Consider the following 15,248-nt stretch of genomic DNA (forward strand, 5'->3'; position numbering starts at 1 on the left):
CCTTACCTCCTTTGCTCTCACCTTTTTCCATTCTGTACTCAGTCTCTCCTCGTACTTCCTCACACAAGTCTCTTTCCCAAGCTCACTTACTCTCACCACTCTCTTCACCCCAACATTCTCTCTTCTTTTCTGAAAACCCCCACAAATCTTCACCTTCGCCTCCACAAGATAATGATCAGACATCCCTCCAGTTGCACCTCTCAGCACATTAACATCCAAAAGTCTCTCTTTCGTGCGTCTATCAATTAACACGTAATCCAATAACGCTCTCTGGCCATCTCTCTTACTTACATACGTCTACTTATGTATATCTCGCTTTTTAAACCAGGTATTCCCAATCACCAGTCCTTTTTCAGAACATAAATCTACAAGCTCTTCACCATTTCCATTTACAACACTGAACACTCCATGCATACCAATTATTCCCTCAACTGCCACATTACTCACCTTTGCATTCAAATCACCAATCACTATAACCCGGTCTTGTGCATCAAAACCACTAACACACTCATTCAGCTGCTCCCAAAACACTTGCCTCTCATGATCTTTTTCTCATGCCCAGGTGCATATGCACCAATAATCACCCATCTCTCTCCATCAACTTTCAGTTTTACCCATATCAATCGAGAATTTACTTTCTTACACTCTATCACATACTCCCACAACTCCTGTCTCACGAGTAGTGCTACTCCTTCCCTTGTTCTTGTCCTCTCACTAACCCCTGACTTTACTCCTAAGACATTCCCAAACCACTCTTCCCCTATACCCTTCAGCTTCGTTGCACTCAGAGCCAAAACATCCAGGTTCCTTTCCTCAAACATACTACCTATCTCTCCTTTTTTCTCATCTTGGTTACATCCACACACATTTAGACACCCCAATCTGAGCCTTCGAGGAGGATGAGCACTCCTCGCGTGACTCCTTCCTCTGTTTCCCCTTTTAGAAAGTTAAAATACAAGGAGGGGAGGGTTTCTGGCCTCCCGCTCCCGTCCCCTTTAGTCGCCTTCTACGACACGTGAGGAATGCGTGGGAAGTATTCTTTTTCCCCTATCCCCAGGGATATATATATATATATATATATATATATAAATATATATATATATATATATATATATATATATATATATATATATATATATATATATATATATATATATATATATATATATATATATATATATATATATATATAATTCTTTATCCCTAGGATAGAATGAGCAGCATCCTCGTATTCCCTGCGTGTCGTAAATGGCTTCTAACATGGGTGGGAGCGGAGGGGGAAGATTCTCCCTTCCCGTGTTACATTCCAAAGAAAGAACAGCGGAAAGAGGCAAAAGAGGATTTTTTTTATCCTCCAAGCCTCAGTCATCTGTTCTGAACGCTACTTCACTCATGCGGAAAATAGCGAACATATATAGAAAAAATAAAGTCCTTAAATTCCTTTATTTCTGTAAATTCTCATTTTCAAAAATATATATTTAGGTCTAACGAAAGTTGATAAATTCGTGAAAAAGTTGATGCAGTTTCAACGTGTTTGCTCGTCAGGCTGCCATCTGGACAGCAAGTAAAATTACGGACCAATGAAAGTTCAGGATATATCCAACTTTTGTCCAGGAACTACTTCAGAAAAGACAAATGTGTCGTTATTTTCAGGTTAACATAAAGAGACAAAAGTTAAGCGAAAAGAAAATGCCGAAACTTTTTCCAAACTAAACGAAAAAAAGATGTTGATGGATAAAGTTAAAACGTAAGATAATTAGCATAGTTTACCTGAAGAAAATAGGAACTATGGTTAACACCAGACACATAGCTATGATGGTAGATGTCACCAGACACATGGCTATGATGGAAGATGTCTCCAGACACATGGCTATGATGGAAGATGTCACCAGACACAAGGCTATGATGGAAGATGTCGCTAGACACATGGCTATGATGGAAGATGTCACCAGACACATGGCTATGATGAAAGATGTGTCAGACACATGGCTATGATGGAAGATGTCTCAGACACATGGCTATGATGGAAAATGTCTCCAGACTCATGTCTATGATGGAAGATGTCACCAGACACATGGCTATGATGGAAGATGTCACCAGACACATGGCTATGATGGTAGATGTCACCAGGCACATGGCTATGACGGAAGACGTCTCCAGACGCATGGCTATGATGCAAGATGTCACAAGACACAAGGCTATGATGGAAGATGTCACCAGACACATGGCTATGATGGAAGATGTCACCAGACACATGGCTATGATGGAAGATGTCACCAGACACATGGCTATGATGAAAGATGTCACCAGGAACATGGCTATGACGGAAAATGTCACCAGACACATGGCTGTGATGGTAGATGTCTCCAGGCACATGGCTATGATGGAAGATGTCACAAGACACATGGCTATGATGGTAGCTGTCACTAGACAAATGGCTATGATGGAAGATATCACCAGACACATGGCTATGATGGTAGATGTCTCCAGGCACATGGCTATGATGGAAGATGCCACCAGACACATGGCTATGATGGAAGGTGTCACCAGACACACGGCTGTGATGGAAGATGTCACCAGACACATGGCTATGATGGTAGATGTCTCCAGACACATGGCTATGATGGTAGATGTCACAAGACACATGGCTATAATGGTAGATGTCACCAGACGCATGGCTATGATGGTAGATGTCGCAAGACACATGGCTATGATGGTAGATGTCACCAGACACATGGCTATGATGGTAGATGTCACCAGACACATGGCTATGATGGAAGATGTCACCAGCCACATGGCTATGATGGAAGATGTCGCCAGACACATGGCTATGATGGAAGATGTCACCAGACACATGGCGATGATGGTAGATGTCACCAGACACATGGCTATGATGGTAGATGTCACCAGACACATGGCTATGATGGAAGATGTCACCAGACACATGGCTATGATGGAAGATGTCGCCAGACACATGGCTATGATGGAAGATGTCACCAGACACATGGCTATGATGGTAGATGTCACCAGACACATGGCTATGATGGAAGATGTCACCAGACACATGGCTATGATGGTAGATGTCTCCAGACACATGGCTATGATGGTAGATGTCTCCAGACACATGGCTATGTTGGAAGATGTCACAAGACACATGGCAATGATGGTAGATGTCTCCAGACACATGGCTATGATGGTAGATGTCTCCAGACACATGGCTATGATGGTAGATGTCTCCAGACACATGGCTATGACGGTAGATGTCTCCAGACACATGGCTATGATGGTAGATGTCTCCAGACACATGGCTATGGTGGATATGATGATGTCAACAGTAATAAAGATGTGATCAATGAAGGAACGAAGATTGTGAGAAGAGAAGTCCCACACTCCTGCTGCCATCTTACCTGAAGTGATATGGTCTGATCACCTGCCGGCACACCTGCTCACCCCAGCCCTGAGCCCACCTGGAAGGCTGGTATAGTAACCTGAAGTCTGGAACATTAAGTGCCAGATAACATACTGGTCTATGTGGAGGGCATCAATAACTAGGACTTGGGAACAGAATTGATGATCATGGATAGATGGAAGGGTGAACAGACGATATCATAAACAGAGATATATACATAGATACAAAATATCTATAGATAGATATATAAATAGCTAAATAGACAAGTAGATAGATATAAGGAGAAAATGATAGATAGATGGACAGATTGGTAAGACGGTAAATCTCTGGTGGAAAAGGTTAGGAGAGTGTGTGTGGATACAGAGGCAGGATAGGCGATGACTATCATCCCTGGATGATCATAGTGCACTAACATAACTCTTGCAGCACTGACATGTCACTCAGTCATCTCTAACCAACAACATCACAAACATTACTCACTTACCTCAATCAATCTACTCCACAAACGTGCGATAATTACTGTGATAAAATATCCTTCCCTTACATTATGATTAACATTATGAGACCAGTTGAGTAATGGTGATGATAATGACACGAAATTGTAGATTCATGAACTGAATTGTCTCTTGATATTTTCTTTTGATCTCAATGTTTACTCGATCCGTTCACGCTTTTGACAGATTTCCATACATATGCTTCCTGTATATTAGCACTGTCATTGTGTGTGATGTCTCCACGGTTGTTTAATTTGTTTATGGATGGGGTTGTTAGGGAGGTGAATGCAAGAGTTTTGGAAAGAGGGGCAAGTATGAAGTCTGTTGGGGATGAGAGAGCTTGGGAAGTGAGTCAGTTGTTGTTCGCTGATGATACAGCGCTGGTGGCTGATTCATGTGAGAAACTGCAGAAGCTGGTGACTGAGTTTGGTAAAGTGTGTGAAATAAGAAAGTTAAGAGTAAATGTGAATAAGAGCAAGGTTATTAGGTACAGTAGGGTTGAGGGTCAAGTCAATTGGGAGGTGAGTTTGAATGGAGAAAAACTGGAGGAAGTGAAGTGTTTTAGATATCTGGGAGTGGATCTGGCAGCGGATGGAACCATGGAAGCGGAAGTGGATCATAGGGTGGGGGAGGGGGCGAAAATTCTGGGAGCCTTGAAGAATGTGTGGAAGTCGAGAACATTATCTCGGAAAGCAAAAATGGGTATGTTTGAAGGAATAGTGGTTCCAACAATGTTGTATGGTTGCGAGGTGTGGGCTATGGATAGAGTTGTGCGCAGGAGGATGGAGGTGCTGGAAATGAGATGTTTGAGGACAATGTGTGGTGTGAGGTGGTTTGATCGAGTAAGTAACGTAAGGGTAAGAGAGATGTGTGGAAATAAAAAGAGCGTGGTTGAGAGAGCAGAAGAGGGTGTTTTGAAATGGTTCGGGCACATGGAGAGAATGAGTGAGGAAAGATTGACCAAGAGAATATATGTGTCGGAGGTGGAGGGAACGAGGAGAAGAGGGAGACCAAATTGGAGGTGGAAAGATGGAGTGAAAAAGATTTTGTGTGATCGGGGCCTGAACATGCAGGAGGGTGAAAGGAGGGCAAGGAATAGAGTGAATTGGAGCGATGTGGTATACCGGGTTTGACGTGCTGTCAGTGGATTGAATCAAGGCATGTGAAGCGTCTGGGGTAAACCATGGAAAGTTGTGTAGGTATGTATATTTGCGTGTGTGGACGTATGTATATACATGTGTATGGGGGTGAGTTGGGCCATTTCTTTCGTCTGTTTCCTTGCGCTACCTCGCAAACGCGGGAGACAGCGACAAAGCAAAAAAAAAAAAAAAATATATATATATATATATATATATATATATATATATATATATATATATATATATATATATATATATATATCACACAAACCTCTTATATAGCCCATGCCCCGCATTCATTTGATGTTTTTGTGACTATTATTCCTTTAGAATACCCATTTTCCCTCTACTAGAGAATGAACTCTCTCTCCACACATTCTTAACCTTTGCTCCCTCACCCACTGTATGATATACTTTCTCTTTCACGGTTCCATTTGCTGCCAAGTCCACTCCCCGGTATCTAAAACACTTCACTCCCTCAAATTATCTCCATTTAGACTCTTACCAGAACTAATTTGTCCCTCTACCAAGCTAATCCTGTAACCTTGCTTTTATTCACGTTTACTCTCAACTTTCCCCTTTCCCACACTTTTCCAAACGCAGTCACTAGCTTGCAGTTTCTCACTCAAATCTGCCGCCAGTGTTGTGTCAACAGCAAACAACAACTGGCTCACCTCCCAGGCCTTCTCATCCCCTACAGAATGCATACTCGTCCCTCTGTCCAAAACTCTTGCATTTACCTCCCTAACCACCCCATCCATGAACAGATTAAACAGCCATGTTGACATCCGCAGACTAACCTCCACTTGGAAACACTGACTCTCCTCCCTTCACTGTCATAGAACATTTACGTACCACAGAACATCCATATTTCCATGGTTTAAAAGGTATCCTGTCTTTATGTAAATATAAAATTTAACATTGATGTCGATTCAAGATTTTCTAAAACTTATCCGAGTGATCGAAGATTACATGATAGATAGTAATATAAATAGATAGTAATATATAGTCATAGATCTTTATAGAATACCGATACAGCACAGGGAGTCATAAGTTCTAACTTTTGTATGGTATGTACACTTGATCATGTGTGTGTCAACAATGACTCGTTTTCATGGTTGTTATTTCAAACTGAGTTTCGTTAATATAATTCCGCAAAACTAGCAAAATGGTAAAAAAAAAAAGTCTCAAATATACACAAAATTTCGTACAAATAATCGACGAAAACAACAATTTAGTGTATATTTGCGGATGATAAATCTGATTGGAAAATCATAGTGACTTCAAAACAACAGAAAACGCAATGTTTGTATGTGGAGGCTGATGTAACCCAGGTATAACTCATCATAGACAAGGGTGCGGCTGTATTATTGCTATTTAGCCCAGGTTTAAACTGTCTGAAATGTAATGATTCAACCATCATGATATTAACTAATTTCTACCATCATCCATTATAGAGAATTCTTAAGAACGTGTAATGACTGGATAGGATTGCAGTGTGAGGTGGTTTGGCATGAACTGGTCAGTTCTGCTTGGGAATGAAAATCTAGAGATAATATCAAACATGAGCTTTTTAGGCATTGGGTCTATAGCATTAAGGCATGAGCGCATCGTGTGCGAATTGTGAATATGATTCTAGATGAGATGTGTGGATAACACTTAGATAGTAATCCAATGATCTATTTTCTAATGATAAAACTTGCACGTCGACAGAAGGGAAGTTTGCTGTACTTGACGTCTTTAAGAATGTTTGTTAAAGCTCGTGTGTTAACACGTGAGACGTCAGGCATGTACAGCACAAAGTATTCATCCTTATGCTGTAACACACTACCTGGTGTGGTGTGCGTGTGTGTGTGTGTGTGTGTGTGTGTGTGTGTGTCTTATCTGGCTATTTTGGTGGGACTCTACACATAAAATATAAATGAAAACAAAATCTTAAAGGAAGGGAATAGCTCGTGTTTAAAGAAACAGTGCGGCCTTGTGAACCGTTCACTGGAGTGAATGATGATGTTCATACCTCCCCTGAGTAACGCTAAGTCGTCAGAACATTCGCACATACTGTAACATCCTTATCCACTGGTGAAACCCAACACTGGAGTCGTCCTCGCCACTGACTACTGCCTGATCTTTGGGTAGTCTCCTGACGGCAACGTCGATGGCTGAGTCTCGGAGGTTCGGGAGAAATTGTTTCGAGATAATTGTTCGTGCGTTTGTGTCTTAGAGAAATCTGGATGTGTAAATAAACACCGTAATTTACACAAATCTAAATCTTTCATACAGTAGAATGATCGACACTTGGAAGTAAACTCACGTTGAAGATGTGACATTGCTCAGAATCATTATTCCTACATTAAATCAACCAAAATCTATCAAATATGGTTAACTAAAGGGTACAAAAATAGTGACGCTGGACCCCCGCTTGTTAACCTGGTCTTCATGATGATACACTAAAGTAAACCACGTAGTTCATTATGACGTTTATCCTTAACGTTATAATAAATGGCCACAACCATTTAAAAGAAAATGAATCTTTTTGCGTAATTCACCACTAGAAAACTTGATTCAAAACTCAACGACCATCAGATATCACAGTCTTCATCCACGATAAACACAAGTCAAGTTTTGTGTCCAAATGATCCTATTCCACCTGTGTAGCATGCGTCGCTGATGACCCCCTGCAGCGTGGGGAGGTGATGACCCCCTGCAGCGTGGGGAGGTGATGACCCCCTGCTGCGTGGAGAGGTGATGAGCCCCTGCTGCGTGGGGAGGTAATGACCCCCTGCAGCGTGGGGAGGTGATGAGCCCCTGCTGCGTGGAGAGGTTATGATCCCCTGATGCGTGGAGAGGTGATGAGCCCCTGCTGCGTGGAGAGGTGATGGCCCCCTGCAGCGTGGGGAGGTGATGACCCCCTGCAGCGTGGGGATGTAATGACCCCCTGCAGCGTGGGGAGGTGATGATCCCCTGCTGCGTGGAGAGGTGATGAGCCCCTGCTGCGTGGAGAGGTGATGATCCCCTGCTGCGTGGAGAGGTGATGATCCCCTGCTGCGTGGAGAGGTGATGGCCCCCTGCAGCGTGGGGAGGTGATGACCCCCTGCAGCGTGGGGATGTAATGACCCCCTGCAGCGTGGGGAGGTGATGATCCCCTGCTGCGTGGAGAGGTGATAAGCCCCTGCTGCGTGGAGAGGTGATGATCCCCTGCTGCGTGGAGAGGTGATGGCCCCCTGCAGCGTGGGGAGGTGATGACCCCCTGCAGTGTGGGGAGGTGATGACCCCCTGCAGCGTGGAGAGGTGATGGCCCCCTGCAGCGTGGGGAGGTGATGACCCCCTGCAGTGTGGGGAGGTGATGACCCCTGCAGTGTGGGGAGGTGATGACCACCTGCAGTGTGGAGAGGTGATGATCCCCTGCTGCGTGGAGAGGTGATGGCCCCCTGCTGCGTGGAGAGGTGATGATCCCCTGCAGTGTGGGGAGGTTATGATCCGCTGCAGCGTGGGGAGGTGATGATGCCCTGCAACGTGGGGAGGTGATGACCCCCTGCTGCGTGGAGAGGTGATGACCCCCTGCTGCGTGGAGAGGTGATGGCCCCCTGCAGTGTGGGGAGGTTATGATCCGCTGCAGCGTGGGAAGGTGATGATGCCCTGCAACGTGGGGAGGTGATGGCCCCCTGCAGCGTGGGGAGGTGATGACCCCCTGCAGCGTGGGGATGTAATGACCCCCAGCAGCGTGGGGAGGTGATGATCCCCTGCTGCGTGGAGAGGTGATGAGCCCCTGCTGCGTGGAGAGGTGATGACCCCCTGCAGCGTGGAGAGGTGATGGCCCCCTGCAGCGTGGGGAGGTGATGACCCCCTGCAGTGTGGGGAGGTGATGACCCCCTGCAGCGTGGAGAGGTGATGGCCCCCTGCATCGTGGGGAGGTGATGACCCCCTGCAGTGTGGGGAGGTGATGACCCCTGCAGTGTGGGGAGGTGATGACCCCCTGCAGTGTGGAGAGGTGATGATCCCCTGCTGCGTGGAGAGGTGATGGCCCCCTGCTGCGTGGAGAGGTGATGATCCCCTGCAGTGTGGGGAGGTTATGATCCGCTGCAGCGTGGGGAGGTGATGATGCCCTGCAACGTGGGGAGGTGATGACCCCCTGCTGCGTGGAGAGGTGATGACCCCCTGCTGCGTGGAGAGGTGATGGCCCTCTGCAGTGTGGGGAGGTTATGATCCGCTGCAGCGTGGGAAGGTGATGATGCCCTGCAACGTGGGGAGGTGATGATCCCCTGCAGTGTGGGTAGGTGATGACCCCCTGCAGTGTGGGGAGGTGATGACCCCCTGCAGCGTGGGGAGGTGATGACCCCCTGCAGCGTGGGGAGGTGATGACCCCCTGCAGCGTGGGGATGTAATGACCCCCTGCAGCGTGGGGAGGTGATGATCCCCTGCTGCGTGGAGAGGTGATGATCCCCTGCAGCGTGGAGAGGTGATGGCCCCCTGCAGCGTGGGGAGGTGATGACCCCCTGCAGTGTGGGGAGGTGATGACCCCCTGCAGCGTGGAGAGGTGATGGCCCTCTGCAGCGTGGGGAGGTGATGACCCCCTGCAGTGTGGGGAGGTGATGACCCCTGCAGTGTGGGGAGGTGATGACCCCCTGCAGTGTGGAGAGGTGATGATCCCCTGCTGCGTGGAGAGGTGATGGCCCCCTGCTGCGTGGAGAGGTGATGATCCCCTGCAGTGTGGGGAGGTTATGATCCGCTGCAGCGTGGGGAGGTGATGACCCCCTGCAGCGTGGGGAGGTGATGACCCCCTGCAGCGTGGGATGTAATGACCCCCTGCAGCGTGGGGAGGTGATGATCCCCTGCTGCGTGGAGAGGTGATGATCCCCTGCTGCGTGGAGAGGTGATGGCCCCCTGCAGCGTGGGGAGGTGATGACACCCTGCAGTGTGGGGAGGTGATGACCCCCTGCAGCGTGGAGAGGTGATGGCCCTCTGCAGCGTGGGGAGGTGATGACCCCCTGCAGTGTGGGGAGGTGATGACCCCTGCAGTGTGGGGAGGTGATGACCCCCTGCAGTGTGGAGAGGTGATGATCCCCTGCTGCGTGGAGAGGTGATGGCCCCCTGCTGCGTGGAGAGGTGATGATCCCCTGCAGTGTGGGGAGGTTATGATCCGCTGCAGCGTGGGGAGGTGATGATGCCCTGGAACGTGGGGAGGTGATGACCCCCTGCTGCGCGGAGAGGTGATGACCCCCTGCAGTGTGGGGAGGTGATGACCCCCTGCAGTGTGGGGAGGTGATGACCCCCTGCAGTGTGGGGAGGTGATGACCCCCTGCAGTGTGGGGAGGTGATGACCCCCTGCAGCGTGGGGAGGTGATGATGCCCTGCAGCGTGGGGAGGTGATGACCCCCTGCAGTGTGAGGAGGTGATGACCCCCTGCAGCGTGGGGAGGTGATGACCCCCTGCAGTGTGGGGAGGTGATGACCCCCTGCAGCGTGGGGAGGTGATGACCCCCTGCAGCGTGGGGAGGTGATGACCCCCTGCAGCGTGGGGAGGTGATGACCCCCTGCAACGTGGGGAGGTTATGATCCGCTGCAGCGTGGGGAGGTGATGACCCCCTGCAGCGTGGGGAGGTGAGGGCCAGCCTTCGTTCGTGTTCAGACATCGTCCTGACATTCTTCGTGCTTCCTCGAGAACTCACAACACTTGTGTGGACTGGGATTACGAGAAGACCACATTCACAACTCGGCCGAAACATTAATCATTTCTACACAGAATATTCATATTATATTTAGTATTTTTTTTTTCGATGTTCAGTATAAAAGTTCCTGACTGAATTTTTGTATATGGAAAGAAAAAAGCGGCATGAATATGTATCATCCATAAATATCTCAAAACTCTCAACATTATATCACCACGTGAACTATGGACAGCATTTTGAATTCTGACGTCAACCAATGGGTCAAAAATAGCCCCACGTCGACGACTGGTGGCCATTGTTTCTAGATTCTCTGAACATAAACATATCCCGGTAGCCTGGGCCACTGGCCAACGACAGAATGTGGCCACACCAGCACAGTGTGGCCACACCATCAGAGTGTGGCCAGAGCAACATGATGTGTAACCACATCGTTGATGTGCTCACAAACCCACAATGTAAACTGTGGAAAGTTTGGTCAATTGCCAAGTACTCTCGTTAACGCTTCAGCTATTTTACAACGTAAATATTTGGGACAACGTCAAATGATATTGAAAAATTTTGAAATGACGACACTGAACAGTTCATATGTTGGCGAACTTTATCCCGCTGTGAGGTGCTTAATGGTCCACCCTGTGAACAGCACGGACCAGAGCATCACACTCACAGCCAACACAATTGCTCATCCAGGCTTCGTACTGTAGATAATCACCTCACAATGCTTCAGTAGTTGTTCTGATGAGGTAACACTGGAGGGAAACGAACAGAACTTCCATTATTTTCTTTAAGCAGACAGTTACTTTGGGATGAATTTCCAAAGAAAAATGTTGTACTCGCTCACCCACTTGGGTTCGAACGGATATTCATAATCTCCACAAAGAGAATATACCACATGATGAGATGCTTTCCAGGTACGGGTACAGAGAAGCATTCATATAAAAGCAAGGAAGAGGACCAGCAAGTAGTTGGCCAGACATGTACAGGTTAAGTGTGATCTAAGATGTAACATGTAACCTGAAGACTTGGAACACGTGACTCTTTAACCTTCTAGCACTGACGTCACACAAACAAACACACGACTTGAGTCAGCAAGAAATGAAGGAATAAGATTATTAGTCAGAGAAGTGATAATGACATGGAAGAGAGGAGGAGACAGAACACAACCTTGAAGAATACAATCTTAGGAGAGAACTATCTGTCAACAACTGCAGCAATGAAATGCTCGAAGAGAAACTACAAATGTGATTTTCATACAAATGGTCCAGTGTTGAGCGAGGTCAGATACGACTGCCTTGCACTACAGCCTAGACAAAGTTTTGAAACATCTTGACCCGAGATATATGTGATCCCAGTCTCTTCTCAAAGATGTAAAACATCTGTTCTATAGAATAATTCTCTGTGAACGCATCATAGATGTTAAACATCTCTGTTCTTCAGAACAGCTCTTTGTGAACGCATCAAGGCGAATAATATATATAGTAAAACAGACCTTGGATAATTTTCGAATTATAGTTTTTCCGCGAGTAAAGACTCATCCTTCCTTTTCTTTCTTCACTTCAGAGTAAGATTAATCAAAACGTTACAGAAATATGTGATAATACGATACTCAGGATGGAAACTGCTTGGCCAACAAGGTTAGTAAGAGAATGGTCTGGACAGCTGGGTGGAGCGTCGCTCTTCAGTAACATACCAGGAGTAATTGATCACGAATACTAGACTCTCTTTGTATCACATCGGATCTAATCCATTTATCTAACGAAGGCCATAATATATGCAACTGCATTTAAACCAGAAGTAAAGATGTGTGTTTATATGTTTATATGTTCTATGTGTATATATATGTAAGTAAATATTGTTCAGTTCTCATCGTGTGCTAGAGTTACTGACAATCTATGAGCAAATCCATCTTTTCGCGTTCTATTACTTCTAAAGAATGAACATTTTTACATATACGAACGCAACAAAAAAGCCTTCCAATAAATGCTTGAGTCTGATCCCGGTTAGAGAATGAAATTAAGGTTTAAGTTTCTGAACAAGAATTGGTAGGATTCCAAGTGGAAAGAATCAAAGGAAAGTTGAGCTGTTGATCAGTGGATCAATTGGTGATGATCATAAGTTATCATTATATTCTCTCCTCTTACTCATCATTCAGTGGGTGGGAAATAAAGGACTGTGTACAATATCACCACCGGAATGTGTATTAACAAATATCTTTATAATGTACAAATAGCAATTATTATCATATTGCTCTTGCCAGGTGGAGACCATCATTAAAGCACGAGGTACTTCCGTCCAACCACCTGCCCTAAACAACCAGGTACTCACCTGTCTGGCTCCCGCGTGAGGCCGACTGAACAAACCCAAGTGACCAGAGCGCCAGACACCGGAATCATAACGTTACTGATCATTCTACCACCAGGCTGACCCAGGGTCAAGCGAGGACGTCACTCACTCATTAAACGAATAACGCTTCGGCAATAAACATTGAAGTGACAAACACTAACTCATCTGCTCATGTATGTTATACAACATAAAGACATGAGCTGGCTACATGACAACCACATTCGGTTATACAAAAGATCATGGAATATGTAGGAAAAAATCAATGATTAGGGTAAAGTTAATGTAGAATTCCTACGACGGTGCTGGTCTCTGCCCTCTAGCGGTATGGGAGGAAATCACTGGAGCGTCGACGTAGCCAAGGAAGGTCACAAGTGATGTCAGAGATAACTGTTATATTGCTTAAATACCTTGAAGCTACTCAGGTTAATACATACACTAAGGTCATATAGGAATCCTGTACCTATGACAACATCTATTTATTTGGATGTATATTTTCCTGTCTTTTTCTGTCTCATTTTATTAATCTGTCTTAATAAATTTTTGATGTAAGCATCGCATCATCGCATATAATGTGTCTACCCTGCAGTACATGACAGACGGCTACCCTGCAGTACATGACAGGGGACTACCCTGCAGTACATGACAGACGGCTACCCTGCAGTACATGACAGGGGTCTACCCTTCAGTACATGACAGGGTTCTACCCTGCAGTACATGACAGGGGTCTACCCTGCAGTACATGACAGGGTTCTACCCTGCAGTACATGACAGGGGTCTACCCTGCAGTACATGACAGAGGTCTACCCTTCAGTACATGACAGGGTTCTACCCTGCAGTACATGACAGGGGTCTACCCTGCAGTACATGACAGAGGTCTACCCTGCAGTACATGACAGGGTACTACCCTTCAGTACATGACAGGGGACTAACCTGCAGTACATAATAGGGGTCTACCCTTCAGTACATGACAGGGGACTACCCTGCAGTACATAGCAGGAGTCTATATCTATAGCCACAGTTACCGGCATAAGACTGACGCAATACGTAGCGTCATCATCACTTCAGGTAGAGAGAAGAGTGAGGCAGAGCTGGAGCAGAGTCAGCGTAGTATAATAAAACATTTAGTGGCAGGAGGAAGACTCTTTACTGACACACAGAGAAAGTCAACAACGTCTGTCCCTCAGTGTTTGTTACGCTCCACACCGCCTGAATGGTACACGATTTTTTTCCTCTTTTCTCCTGCGAAGGGAAATCCTCCACAGATGTGGCAACGAAGACGGTTTTAGATTATGCCAGGATTCACAAAGGTTTAAAGAAAGGATTTTACTTACCTGACGTGTTACACTGGGAGACATGTTACTATTCTGACGTGTCTCAGTGATAGCTTGTTGGAGCAACAGTCCTGGACACAGTATATTGACCTCCCGTGACATTAGAATGCACCGTGTATTCCCTCGGGAGAAAAGGGACGACCAGAGAGTGGCAACATCTTGCTTCACCACACCAGTGTTTTGTAAGACGTAACTCCTGCCTGGAAGTGTAAAGTTTACAGTCTTATGTTATATATAGCGTTTTATCATTATCTTATGCGCGATGACCTTGTCAACATGCTGCTCCACTCCTGCTGAACTGGTAACAATGAACTCGATCCATCCAAACAGTATGACTCGTCTTGCTAACAGATGAATTTCCTGAGTCAGTAAAGAACATTCTCTGAACTTAAAATTTTTCAACCCAGTCTCACGTTAAATGTTATCATTGAATACTTACTTGCAGTCATACTTAAATTCACTATTACATAAGCTGATTCATATGAGTGATTGATGAATGTATGTGTGGTGAGGTTTCCTGGTGTCTTGTTATACAGTACGAGATTATGAGTTATATATACTGCCGTCCACCGCTCCGTCAACAAGATAAGAAGTTTTCATATATATATATATATATACATATATATATATATATATATATATATATATATATATATATATATATATATATATATATATATATATATATATATATATATATATATACTCTGAGAACCAATAAATGTCTTACCACAAGGAGTGTCTCAGTGAGATTAATCGGATGTGTTTGTCTTTGTGTTTAATGAATCTTTTTTGCCAGTGACGTGGCCGAGCAGATGTGTTGTGGCGGTGGTGGTGGTGGTGGTGGCAGCTGTGGCTGGCTGGCTGGCT

The sequence above is a fragment of the Panulirus ornatus genome, chromosome 71 (genome assembly GCF_036320965.1).
Source record: "Panulirus ornatus isolate Po-2019 chromosome 71, ASM3632096v1, whole genome shotgun sequence".
NCBI lineage: Eukaryota > Metazoa > Arthropoda > Malacostraca > Decapoda > Palinuridae > Panulirus > Panulirus ornatus.